This window comes from Mesocricetus auratus, unplaced genomic scaffold (genome assembly GCF_017639785.1).
Source record: "Mesocricetus auratus isolate SY011 unplaced genomic scaffold, BCM_Maur_2.0 Super-Scaffold_100714, whole genome shotgun sequence".
Lineage (NCBI taxonomy): Eukaryota > Metazoa > Chordata > Mammalia > Rodentia > Cricetidae > Mesocricetus > Mesocricetus auratus.
The window spans coordinates 8,574,072-8,587,285 of NW_024429270.1; the positions used below are offsets into that span (position 1 = coordinate 8,574,072).

Consider the following 13,214-nt stretch of genomic DNA (forward strand, 5'->3'; position numbering starts at 1 on the left):
ATTTTGCCGGGTGTTGGTGGCACACAGCTTTAATCCCAGCACTCGGGAGGCAGAGGCAGACGGATCTCTGTGAGTTTGAGAACAGTCTACCGAGCAAGTTCCAGGGCAACCTCCAAAACAATACAGAGAAACCCTGTCTCGGAAACCCCCTCCCCAAATAAAAAATAATTAAAAATGGTCATTTTGTGTGTTGTGAGTTAAAAAAAGCAAGATAAAGTCCCTGCACTTTAATGTGAGCTTATCCTTTAGCCTGGATTTCATAGAAGGAAAAAATGGATATTCCCTGGACCTAGCCCCATAAGAGCATCATGCATTTGTTCCTTGAATGAAGGAGTAGCTGTCATATTACACTTAGCAAGGAACTGCAGTATACAGTCAACAAGTGAACAAAATGTCTGTTTATGAGTCCAGCGACACTGGCTGCAGACAGATACTTGGCCTCCTTCTCCACGGTGGCCTACATCCTGAAATAGGAAATGTGTATTCCCAAACAGCCCCAGCAGGCACAAAGGACACAGCAGCAGGCTGCCAGCATTTAGAGCCATCAGTGACAATTCAGAGCCTGGTGGTTTTGGCAGCACAGGTGTGCTGCCCTCCAAGCAGCTTTCTGGAATTGACTTCTATGCAAATGAGGAATAATTGGGTGACCTGTGACCTGAAGCCCCTGCTGATTGTTACTCAGCAGGGTGTGAGTGCTCTTGCACTGCTTTTCTGCAAAGGACACTTCCCTTTCACTTCTCCAAGACATTCATTTGCAGGTTTCAGTGCTCTATTAAGTACCCAGCAGGGTTGCAGGGCTGACATCTATCCTGCAGCCATCTGGGGAATTCCGATGGTGAAGTGAGAATCCTACCTGAGTTACAGACAGGCTAGGGATGGAAGCATAAGCTACAGTGAGGTGGACCCAAGAGCTGTTCCTCAGTACCCACCCAGCCTTGTCTCTATCACATATTGAAAGTCTCTACTCTGATTACTTACCTCTTGAATTAGAGTACATCATACAGATCTATGTGGATGCAAGCATCTTTTAAAGACGGAAAAATGTATTTTTCATCTCTACTTGTGTTTGTGGCAAATCACAAGGACCAGATCAAGAATCTCTAAAATCCTCATAATTTGGCAATCTATAGAAAATAAATTGACACATTGAAAGGTTCAGGCACTACGCTGGCCAGCCCTGTTACCTGGCAGGATGCACTCAGGCAGCACTCTGGCTAGCCCAGAGTTCTGTGAGAACCAAGCAGGTGCAAAGAACCCCTTTAAAGGACTGACCCCTGTCCGCTTACACTCTCTTTTATTTTGTCTTCCTCTCTCTTTCTTTCATCTCTCTCTTTTACTTTTGTCTTCCTCTTTCTTACTCTCGTCTCTCTTTCTTTTACTCCTCTCTTACTCTCATCATCTCATCCTCTTTTACTTTCGTCTTTCTCTCTATCTAATCCTCTCTCATCTTTTCTGTCTGCCATGTCAGTCTTCACCACCTTTTATTCTTGCTATAATAAACTATGGTTAATATGCTCTCCATGGTTTGTGCTCCATCCATCATGCTGGTCCTTATTCCATATTTAACAACATTTGATACAGTGAATCGACAGGTTTTCTGGCATCTCCTCCTTCCTTTGCTTTAACTGAGATGCCAACAACCTGAGAACTTCAACTTGGTGGCTTTTCCAACTAAGGATCTCTGGATTCTTCCATCCACCATCGCCATGTCTGGTGAGTCCCATCCCCATTTGCTTCCATGAATTAAGACTTACTGATTGCTATGCTTTTTAGGTCATTTCCGCCCTTGGCTGAGATCTCAGGCTGATGAGTTCTAAGATGGTACTGAGCCATCTTCATCCTCACTCACAGGAAATAACTTCCCATGGATGAGGTTTCAGCTACAAGCTTTTGGCAGTTTTGCCTTTTTGGGCTTCTGTGTCCTATACTCTTACTCTCTCATAGAAGTTGCCCCCCCCCCCATATCAACCTATGGGCCTACTTTTTGACACCCACAATCTACCAATTATCCATGGTTAGAAATGTGGCAAGAAGAGGAAGAGAGAGTAGATCATGGGGGAACAGGAAGGTTGAGTGGGGGGGTAGAATAGGGGGAAGAGGGAGTCATAGGTTAGAAGACAGATCTGGCACCAGTGAGACCTCTAGTGATCTAAAGGGATGACACCAACTAGCAAGCTAAGCAATAGTGGAGAGACCACCTTAAATGTCCATTCCTGATGAACTTGATGTCTGTAGCCATCCTAGAACCTTCATCCAGTGACTGATGGAAGCAGAGGCAAACACCCACAGTTAGACACTGAACTGAACCCATGGAACCCAGTGACAGAGAGAGAGGAGCGAGAAAATTGGCAAAGAATGGGCTGGCAAAACCAGCAGAGACAGCTGATCTGAACAAGGGGGAGCTTTTGGACCCAGACTGACAGCTGGGAGGCCAGCATGGGACTGATCCAGACCCCCTGAGTGTGAGAGTCAGTGAGGAGGCCTGGGCAACCTATGGGGCCCTGAGCAGTGGATCAGTGTTTATCCCTGGCATACAAACAGACATCATGTGTCCATAACACAAATAGGGAGGCTCTCTCAGCCTGGACTGTTACGAGAGTGCCTGCACCCTGCCATGAGTGAAATGACTGACTCTAGATATCCCCTATGTGGAAGGAAGTGGAGATAGGGTGGGAGGCTGGGGGGGGGATGGTGGGGGGATGCAGGAGGAGGGGAGGGAGAGGGAACTGGGATTGACGTGTGGAGCAAGCTATTCAAAATTAAATTAATAAAATAAAGAAAAAAAAGAAATGCGGCCTTTACTCTTCTCCACTTCTATGACTTTTCTGTTCCCTGCATGCTAAAACTCCCGGTGACCACAGAGGCTTCCCGCCATTTCCCATCATGGCTAAAGCTGTCTCAGGGCAAGAACCGCCTTCCACCTGGGAATGTCCTGTTTTGTCTCTCTTCTGTTCATCCTGGTTTAGTGTCTGCTCAGGACACTCTGAGAGTTTTTTATTTTTTCCCTACAAATGAGGTTTGGGGTTTTCAGGTTTTTTTTTTTTAACTGCTCAGACCCACGAGGGGACTCTCGGGTTTTATACCCTGACACTGGCCGTTCATTCGTTTCTTAGACCTATGGTAGTCACACATCTTTCTGCCTCACTCGTGGAGAAAAAAGGCCACTTCTCCTGGCAGACAGAAATGTGCCTATGAAGGCTGCCATCTTGGTGATCTTAACCATGCGGCCTAACATGTGGCCTAGCTTGGAAAGGTGTTTACTGAAGCCACCATGTTTACCGAGTGACCTAGCTTTAGGCACGCCCACTCAGTCCAGCCAACTTCTGCTGGCAAAGCCTGCTGACATATACAATTCATTTACCTTTTGTCTCTTTTGCACTTTTATTTTTGCCTCTAATTTCTTATTTCACCGACTCGGCTTTCCATGGCTTGTTTATGGAATACTGTGCCTTTCCAGGGTCCCCTGTTCTATTTACAATGGATCTATCTTCTCATCACTGACTGTCTCTTTAAACCTGTCTGTCTGCTACAACCTACAAATCAGAAATTACACTCTGGTTCTGTCTTTTACTCTTATTCAGTCCTGTTTGATATCCACTTATCTCTGTCAACTTAAATTTAATTGTTATGTTTAATCAATTTAAATTTATTTATTATGTTTAAAGTTATAAAGGTCTATTTCAAATTAACAAAGTATTTATATCACCTAGCCGTTCCTGTAAGCTGTTTACAAAGGTAAAGCTATTACATAAGGGATTTTTCTGTAGTCACCCATGTACTTAAGATAAGTCACTAACGATAAATTTTGTCTACTAAGATATATTAAACAGACAAACAGTCCTCAAATGCTCAGAGATCTAGAGAACATGGCATTTAAATTATTTAAAACCTTTCTATAACAGAGAGACAGGGCAGTTGCTGGCACCACCCCATTTCCTCCAAGAAGACTGGTGGACACTGAAGAAACTCCACCCACAAAAGTGGCAACGCTGGCCACTGAGCAACCCTGCCCTTCACCTCAACTGATTCAACGGACTCTTCACTGGACTACAGGACAATGGAATCGACTTTCTCCACATTGCTCAGGTCAATGGTAGGAAAGCCTTCCTAAAAAGCCCCCGGGTCCACAGGTCTCACTATCAGAAAAAGGCAGGTGTCCTTGTATCCTCTGACTTCAACAACTGTGGAGAACCTTGGGAGTGGCTGTCCATGCAGTCAGCTACTAAGTCTCTCATTCTCCAATCTCAGGTAAAATCTTTTCCTTCTCAAGAACTCTGGTGCTTTTGACGGCGGGTAGCTTTGCCAGCTTAAAGTAAAAGACAAGGCAAAGCTCTGTCATAAAACAGTTTTCAGGAACCGGTATTCTAAGGTTTATCTATATAATATGGTAATGTAATAAAGTAATTTGAGACATTAAAAATTAAAGAATATTCCAGGTTTCTCTTTCATTATACTACTTTTCATAGTCTTAACATTAATCAATAAAGTTCTTATAAGCTACTAATCTAACTTCAACAGAGTGCTAAACAACTATACCACTATATAATCATAACTACAAGCTCAAAATTAAGGTGCTTTCCTTGTGCTGAAAATATTTGTCAGTTTTAAAAATGTTAATGCTTTCAGCTAAGTTACTTCTAATGTGCTGTTAATATGTCTAATTCTTTTGTTTTCATAAACTCAAAGGATTCTTGTAAGTTCCAGAAAGCCAAATTGGACCCATCCAAACAGGTCAGATTCACTCCAGATATTCAACCTCTCCCTGATCCCGGGATTCCCTTCCCTCATCTTGGGACCTTTCCGGAACCCTTCCCTTATCTTACAATCTTCCCCTCAAATACTAGAACCTAAGAAAAAAATTTTAAACCTAACTTTGTCCTCTGCTCTGCTAACATCTTGGCAGATCTACAGAGGTGCCAGAGAGTTCCACACAGCCAGGACTGCGATGGAACAACCAATTACTCAGGATGTGTCAACACCCCAACTTTCTCAAGATTCCCCAAAGATGGTCAATGTCCCCAGGTCAGCAGGAAGCAGTCTTAAGACATCAACCTCCTTATTCCCTAACCTGCCATGTCTATCTAACACCCCCACTTCTTTTTAATCATAAATAAAGGTGGGAATGAAAGATTCAGGCATTATGCTGGCCTGCCCTGTTACCTGGCAGGATGCATTGAGGCTGCACTCTGGCCAGCCCAGAGTGCTGTGTGAACCAAGCAGGTGCAAAGGACCCCTTTAAAGGACTGACCCCTGCCTGATTACTCTCTCTTTTACTCTTTTCTTCCTCTCTCTTACCCTTGTCTCTCTCTCTTTTACTCTTCTCTTACTCTCATCATCTCATTCTCTTTTTATTTATTTTTATTTTTAAATTTAAATTTAAATTAGAAACAAGGTTGCTTCACGTATCAATTCCAGGTCCCTCTCCTTTTCCCTCCCCTCCTCCCATGCTCTCCCACCAACCCATCTCATTCTCTCTTACTCTCATCTCTCTCTCTTACTCTCGTCTCTCTCTCTTACTCTCATCTTTTTCTCTGTCTCATCCTCTCTCATCTTCTCTCTTTGTCATGTCTGTTTCCCCCCTTTTGGTCTCGCTATAATAAACTATGGTTAATATGCTCTCCATGGCTTGGGCTCCATCCATTGCGCCTATCCTTATTCCATATTTAACAACACATATATTCTAGATTTATCTGAGCCCCCAAAGTTAAGACACTAAGTCTTGAGTCAAACTTCTTGTTTGTTTTGCTTTGTTCTTCCTTGAAGATGAGCATTAATAAGCTGTCTTCTCACCTGAGACATAAAAGCCCTTTCGTTAAAATCAGAACCCTGTCCTCAAAAGTCGAAAAGTCTATTCCGAATGTGTCCTGGCTTTTGGGCGCTGTGGTGGTGTGGTGTTCTTTAATTTACATAGGGACTTGCAGCCAGCAGGCTCCTTGGTCTCAATGATTTCTCTGGAGGCATGAAAATATTTTGCTTTCTCATTTTGAACAAAAGTCATGCAAAGTCCCAAAGAAAAGGGTGCATTTAATCTCTAGGTAGAAAAACAAATCTAACAGATTTCCTATAAGTGTTTTCTATTTAACTTTTAACTATTTCATTGTATCTCCCTCTACCTGTCCCCACTATCTAGAAAAATAGCAAATGCTATTAGCACATCCTAGTGAAGAATTCAGAGGGCCGAAACAAGGTGATCAGCATTCACAGGCATGACCCCAGGAGAAGTGCACAACATCTGCCCAACCAGGCTCCAGAGCAAAGGAGCATAGGAGATGCCACACCAGGGCAGCCCACCTCAGCCTGGCAATTTCCTAATCAGGCTGGTGCTTCACCAGGAGAGGCAGCTTTGCTCCCTCTGCTGATTATTTCATGCACTGTGGTTTTGTTTGTGTTTTTGTTTTCCTATAAACTGTTAACCAGTGCATGGGGAAGGGGGATCGTTTGAAGACTTCTCAAATGGAAATTCTCTCCCAAAACAGACTTTCATTAATATATGAGACAAAAAGATGCAGAAAATCTCCAAAGACTTATGCATTGCATTCAGGGTGTCTAGATGACTATCATTTAAAAAAAAAAAACTTTCCATGAAATTTACTTTGTTGTTTTTTAAAAAAAATTAAAGCAATAAAAAATTGATATGTTTTTTATTTTACATATCAATCCCACTTCCCATTCCCTCCCTTCCTCCCACTCCCCCTACACCACCCACTATCCACTCCTTGAAGAGGGTGAGGCCTCCCATGGGGAGTCAAGAAAGGATGACTGTCTTTTTAACAATAGTTTCAAAGGACCAAAGAAGAAATGTTTTCGCTCATAATTTAGCAGATTCATTTAGAGGAAAGGCAGAAGGAGATTGGCAAATGGCACAGCTAGAAGAAAAGTCAGACATTCCATTGATACACACTAAAAATATAAAAAGTTGCCCCATATTGCCAGGGGCAACTTATCCTCTCTAAGGGTGTGTTTTCTCATGTAAAATCTTTGAATAATAACAGTAGCTGCAGCATAAAGCAAGGACTAAGGTGATGGCACCTCTAGAAACAGCATGCTCCTGACACAGGGCAAGCTTGCAATGCCAGCTAGCTGATTTTAGTAATCCCACCCACGATTCCCACCCCTTAGCCACCAGGTGAGGTGCTCTGTCATATCCATCTGTTCTGTAAAGGACTTGCTCTCCAGCCAGCCCTCCCAATCACAGTGAACTCTGTTTCCCGAGAAAATGAGCCAAAACAAATCTTCCCTCCTTTGAGCTGTTCCTGTTGGATCACAGTGACTAGAAAAGTGGTTCATATGCTGACAATTATGGCCTGATGTGAAATTACTGTGGATGGTGTAATCCCTGGCCACTGAACTATTGTCTAGGAGTCAACAACAAATTGATCTTAGGAAATAAAAATGAAACAAAACAAGCAAACAAATCTCTTTAGGGATAATGAGGTCCAAGCTATGATATAAAAAGAAGAGAAATGGTATTGTTGGGGGAAAATAAGCCTGTATCCTAATGGATTGCTACTGGGGGGACATACAACAAAGTGTATGTGTGCAGAAAGAGTAGCTGAAACATGAGTCTGGTCACTGAAAGGGTGGCTTTCTTATTACAGGATCCTGGAGATCTCTTAAGAAAATCACAATGAATTCATAGCTCTATCTTTAAGGGGATGAACCAGAAGAATAACATATTACACAAACTTAGAAACACTTCTCAAGATGTGTATGAAAGATGCACAGACTTAGAAATACTTCTCAAGGAGTATATGGAGGATGGAACACTTTGAGCTAATGAAGAAACTAGCTAGGGAGGCCTAAAGATCAGTAATATTGGAGAATAATTTGCTTCGCATTGTACAGGGTCAGTTGGAATAGATGAACAAAAAAATTAATTGAGGAATGATTGAAACTAGCATGTATGGAAATCTACTAGAAACAGTTGCTTTAAGAGGTAAAGAATGAAGCACACATGGGATCTGTCCTGTGTTTCTAGTCTGGTTGAACATTTATCCTACCAGTGAAATGTGAGATATAGGACATAGTGAAGATTTAGAGGAAAATTTGCGATATGCATTTATTTCGCCTGTACACATATATTGGAATATATAGATATATACAATGGACACAGATATTTGGATAGATAGATCTAGAATCCAAGAAAGTAACAAGCCTTGGCAAAAGAACTAATGTTAAAAATTTCTGTCAGTACTCAGAAGACAGAGGCAGGTGGATCTTCATGAATTTGAGGCCAACCTGGTCTATATAGTGAGTTTCAGGTAACTCAGGGCTACATAGTGAGACCATATCTGAAATAGAAATTTCTAACTAGGGATACAATATCAATTGCCTGTGGAAGTGATATCAGTCATCACTGAGTGAATGGAATGAAGGCAAATGGATTTGGAAAATTCTAGAACTTAAAAACTGTCAGAGACTCTGGATCCAATCACTGTATTGTCTCAGTAAGGAGCTCATTAACTTAAAGGCATTCAGTCAGTGAACAGCAGGGCTGGTACTAGCATTAAAATCAGACTTCTGGCTCAAAATTGAGCCTTGCTGGCTTTGAGGTATGAGTGCTCCAGCCTCCTAGCAATTTCTTTCTTTCTCTTTTCTTTTCTTTTTTTCCTTTTTTTTTTTTTTGTAGAATGTAAGTCACCTTGTTTTCATTTTAAGAACTCCCTTCAAAAGAATATGACAAAATGCAGTATAGCAGTCATCTGAATCAGTCTGTCTGGACATGTCCTCATCAGAGTAGGATCATCGATAGTCTCTCTCCTTTCTTCCCAACAGAATTCAGTCAAAAAGATTATCCTCCCCAGATTGACAACTAACAGGTACACAAAAAGAGAACCCAACCAAAACAGTTGAATAGTTGCCTTCTTAAAGCCAAAGAGATGGATTGCCCATCCTGTAAAATTCCACTTCAGGTTTAGTGCAATTCCAGCTCAAGCAAGACACAAGAACTGTAACTGGTAATCATAACTCCCATTTTTCACAGACATAGTAACATGTGACCCCCTCAATATTGCTGATCCATCTTACCTTCTTCACCCATTGGACACTTGCTGCCAATTCCTATAACATACTCCACCCATCTGATTGGTCAATCAACAGACAACAACTGAAATGAGTGTCTTCACAGGGCCAGAAATCCAAAAGCACAATGATTCCTGAAAGAAAAATATAAAGAAGCATCATTAGTAATATAGATGCCATAGAAATTACTATAGTGACCCACTGCTTTATATTGCTTTATATTGGATATAGACTGTTGCATAAGACAGACTTTTCTCTTCAAAGACAATGACCTAGGCATACAAAGAAAATATAAATATGCTATTGCAATTGGATGAAAAACTGGGGAAACTTGTGGATTTAGAATTACCAGGGTAGTGTGATTAACCACATTTGTGTTTAGTACTTTGAAAACAAAGATAAAGCTGGGGGACTATCCAAGTGCTTGTGCTGTGAATGACACATCCACTTTGAAGACAGAGTTTCTTTCCAGCCAGGTCCTGCAGCCCTTTAGGCCCAAATAAATACAGAGAGGCTTACATTAATTATAAACTGTTTGTCTGATGCCTTGGGCTTCTTATTGGCTAGCTCTCTCTTAATTACTAACTTATTTCTTTTAAACTAAGTATTGTCACAAGGCTGTGGCTTACCCCTAATGCTCCAGTATGTTACTCATTTGGTAGCTACATGGCATCTCCTTCACAGCTCCTCTCTGCCTTCCTCTTTCCAGCATTCTCCTAGTTTGGTAGCCCCACCTATACTTCCTGCTTGGCTACTGGCCAATCAGCATTTATTCATCAACCAATAAGAGAAGTATATATTTACAGCATACAGAGGACATCCCCCATCATCACTTGCAAAAACACCTGCATGGTATATGAAAAGCATTCAGAGACAATTTTCTAGTTATTATACACTCTGATTCAAAGCCATGAATTCCCTCACAAAGTGAGAAGCAGAGCTTTCTGGAACTGAAAGGTTCTCATGGGATGATCTACTCAAGCACAACGAAGGAGAGTGGTAAAAGATCAGAGGACAGGAGTGGGCATGCTTGTCAGTCTCCATCAGTCTTGCATTTCTCCTTCACTACTACAAAATCTGGATTTTCTGTGTGGGAGGAGCTGTGTCCTGCTTAGATTTTGGTCTGATTGAACTTTATATCTACTGAAGTGTTTAACATGTTTCCTATCCCAGAGCAGCTGTTCATATATATTAGTTGAATGAATGCAGAAAGTATATGGAGTGTCTAAACAGCTGTTATCTTTGAAAACTGAGGCACTGAACTCAAGAAGCTGCTGACTGCTAAAGCATACTTAAGACTGCAGCCTACAGATGCTCTTGTCTATCCTCCTTCTATGACCAGCTCGGCTTGCAAGGGAACCTTAATCAAAATCTTCATTAACTATTTATTGTGCTATGCTTATTTCAAAATCTGCTTTTCCTTTCTCTATATAATGGATCCTTAATACAACACATTCAAACAAAATAAAACAGACAAAACAAAAATCATCTAAAATGTGCCGCTGGACAGGAGAGCCCTGGGCTTATCCTGAAACACATGTAGGCATTCATATAACATGGAGTTGTTGTAGCCAGGCAGCAAATATAGTACCACCAATAAATCACATGTTTAGCTCTCAAGACCTGGATCTCAACCAGACCCGCAAAAGCAATTACATAACATTAAGGGAACCTCAGGGGAGGTGACTTTGGTACAATGGATCTGAAAAAATAGAACTTTCAAATTGAAGCCGATTTTTCTTGAGCCTTCATAACTATTGTTTCTCCCTCTTAGGTTTACACTTGCTTGGGACCCATAACTCTTTCTTCCTTACTTGCTTCATCTTGGAATGAAAAATTTATTCACTTTATGCCTCCCAAAAAACCATAACACGGAAGCACATAATGTATTTGGGTCTACAAATTATAGCTATATGGGATTTGGCTTCAAGATGAATTATAATTTGATTCTTCGATGTTTGATATAGAAAAAATTTAGAGGAGAAGTGGAACTTTAAAACTACTGTTACCCTACCTCCTGCCATCACTTAGGGTTCAGGGAACCCTAAAGAAAATAAGGTAGAAAGATTGTGTTAGCCAGAGGGCATGAGGATGCCAAGGAAAAAAGGCCTTCTAAATACAGTAGGACCCACACACATATGAACTTACAGAGACTGTGACATCATGAATAGAACTGATAAGTCTTGGATAGATGGGATTCCAAACCTCAAAGAGGAAGTGGGCAAGAGTCCCCATCTTCAACTATCTTCAGCTGATAACTACTCATAAATGAAATATTAGTTTTCTCTATGGATTCTCATTCAGCTTTACGAAGGCAAGTATGCAACTGTTTTGATTGGGTTCTTTTTATTGTGTATCTGTTAGATGCCAATCTGGTCAGGACAATCTTTTTCAATATAGGATTATACAAGAGTTGTCCGAGAACTAGCTCTATGGACCAGGCTGGCCTTGAACTCACAAAGATCTGCCTGCCTCTGTCTCCTGAGAGCTGGGGTTAAAGGTATGAGCTACCACTGACCTCCCTCAAAAACCGTTCTTAAGCCTAGTAGTTGATGACTAAGAAAAAAGGAACTTTCTCATAAAACTATAGCAGGGCCTTTGCTATTGTTGTTTTACCTCACATGCCTTTTGAGTATTTATTGGGGCTTCTACTTTTGAGATTTCATGAGAACATATTTGTGTTTTTGTGTTTCTGTTTTTGTATGTGTTTCTTGGCCTTTGGGCACTTTTTTTGTGTTTTTGTTTGTTTTTTTCCTATTCTGGTTCATTTGGTTTTATTTTATCTTTTTTTTAAATGCCATTATGTATTCTGATGAGAAATAATAAAGGGGGGGGTGGATTTGGGTGGGTGGGGAAATAGGTAGGATCTGGGAGAATTTGCCGAAGGGATGATAATTAGAATATATTATATAAAATAAAATATATTTTCAATAAAAATAAGTATAAAATTAGTTTTAAAACAAGTCAGATTAGGAAGCTGATCAAATGGATTGATTATATTTTGCATGTAAAAAGGGCATTAATTGGAGGACAGGATAAAATCTGGTAGGTTGAAAGTATGTGACCTCCTCAAATCAATATAATAGCTGGGGCTATCTTTGTGAGATACTTAGGTAGAAAAATGGCTCCCTTGGTTAGAATCATATCCATGTTCTCTCTCTCTCTCTCTCCCTCTCTTTTGACTGCTCCAGGAAAAGTAGCTTAAATATCTACCTCACAGTCTAGAGACTTAAGAAGTTCAAGATGAAACTACTAGTAAATTTGGTTCCAGAGATGACCTTTCATGACCTTCAGATAGTCATCTTTTCACTTTTTGCTCACATAACAGAAATACAGACACAGAAGGCAGAAAAGGAGATAGATGGATTGATAGATAGATAGGTAGGTAGATAGGTAGGTAGATGACTGGAGAGAGAAAGAGAGAGAGAGAGAGAGAGAGAGAGAGAGAGAGAGAGAGAGAGAGAGAGAGAGAGAGAGAGAGAGAGAGAGAGATTTCCCCAGGCCCATGTGAACAAGTTAATTTTTATTTTCAACCTTTTCAAATCTACATAACTTTACTTATCCAATTGCATGACCTGAGATACTCCAAGTAACCTAGTATCTACATGTGTTCACACAACTCTCAACACTGTAGCAGGTAAATATGAATTGTTATCCATCAATATATTTCTGAATAGGATGTTAATGAGCAGTAGATTACTAAAATGTTATAAACAGTATCAAAAAGGCGTTTTCCAAAATTACCTACAATACATTCTCTTGTATTTGAGATACCACTGTTATTATCACCCTGCCCCGCTCAGTGGATTAAAACTATTGCAGTAGGCCACAGCCAAGAACAAGAGAGGTATGGTCAGAATCTACCAGACAAATGTCCTAACTCTTTTACTTCTGTCTTCCTTCTCTGGAATAATAATGCTATGGTATGGTCTGTGGCTACCACTATCTGTGAAACTGCAATTAAATCTACTGAAAGCACTTTGGAGCATTCACTTTGACTGACTTCTTCCCCGTGCAGGTTTTTCCATATGAAAGGCCTTTCATCCAAAGATTACAGAGAAGTTTTGGAAGAAACAAACAATCAAAAAGATGGCACATTATCTAAGCATTTAGAATTCTGTTAACTGTAAAACTTTGCTAATGAGGAGCTTTGAGCTCTAGGGAAAGGGCTGTGTTCTAGCTATGTCATATTA

At 40.7% G+C, this 13,214-nt stretch overlaps 1 protein-coding gene across 6 annotated transcripts in view; it reads right to left on the minus strand.

The window, feature by feature from the left end:
• The window catches only part of Cdh11 (cadherin 11), a 158,278-nt gene that overhangs the window by 82,124 nt on the left and 62,940 nt on the right, over positions 1-13,214 (minus strand). For all 6 annotated transcript variants that reach the window (XM_005078646.4, XM_013119491.3, XM_040740751.1 and 3 more), the window contains one exon: positions 9,028-9,155. The gene's annotated coding sequence lies outside the window, so the exon portion shown is untranslated. The remainder of the gene's footprint in view (positions 1-9,027; positions 9,156-13,214) is intronic.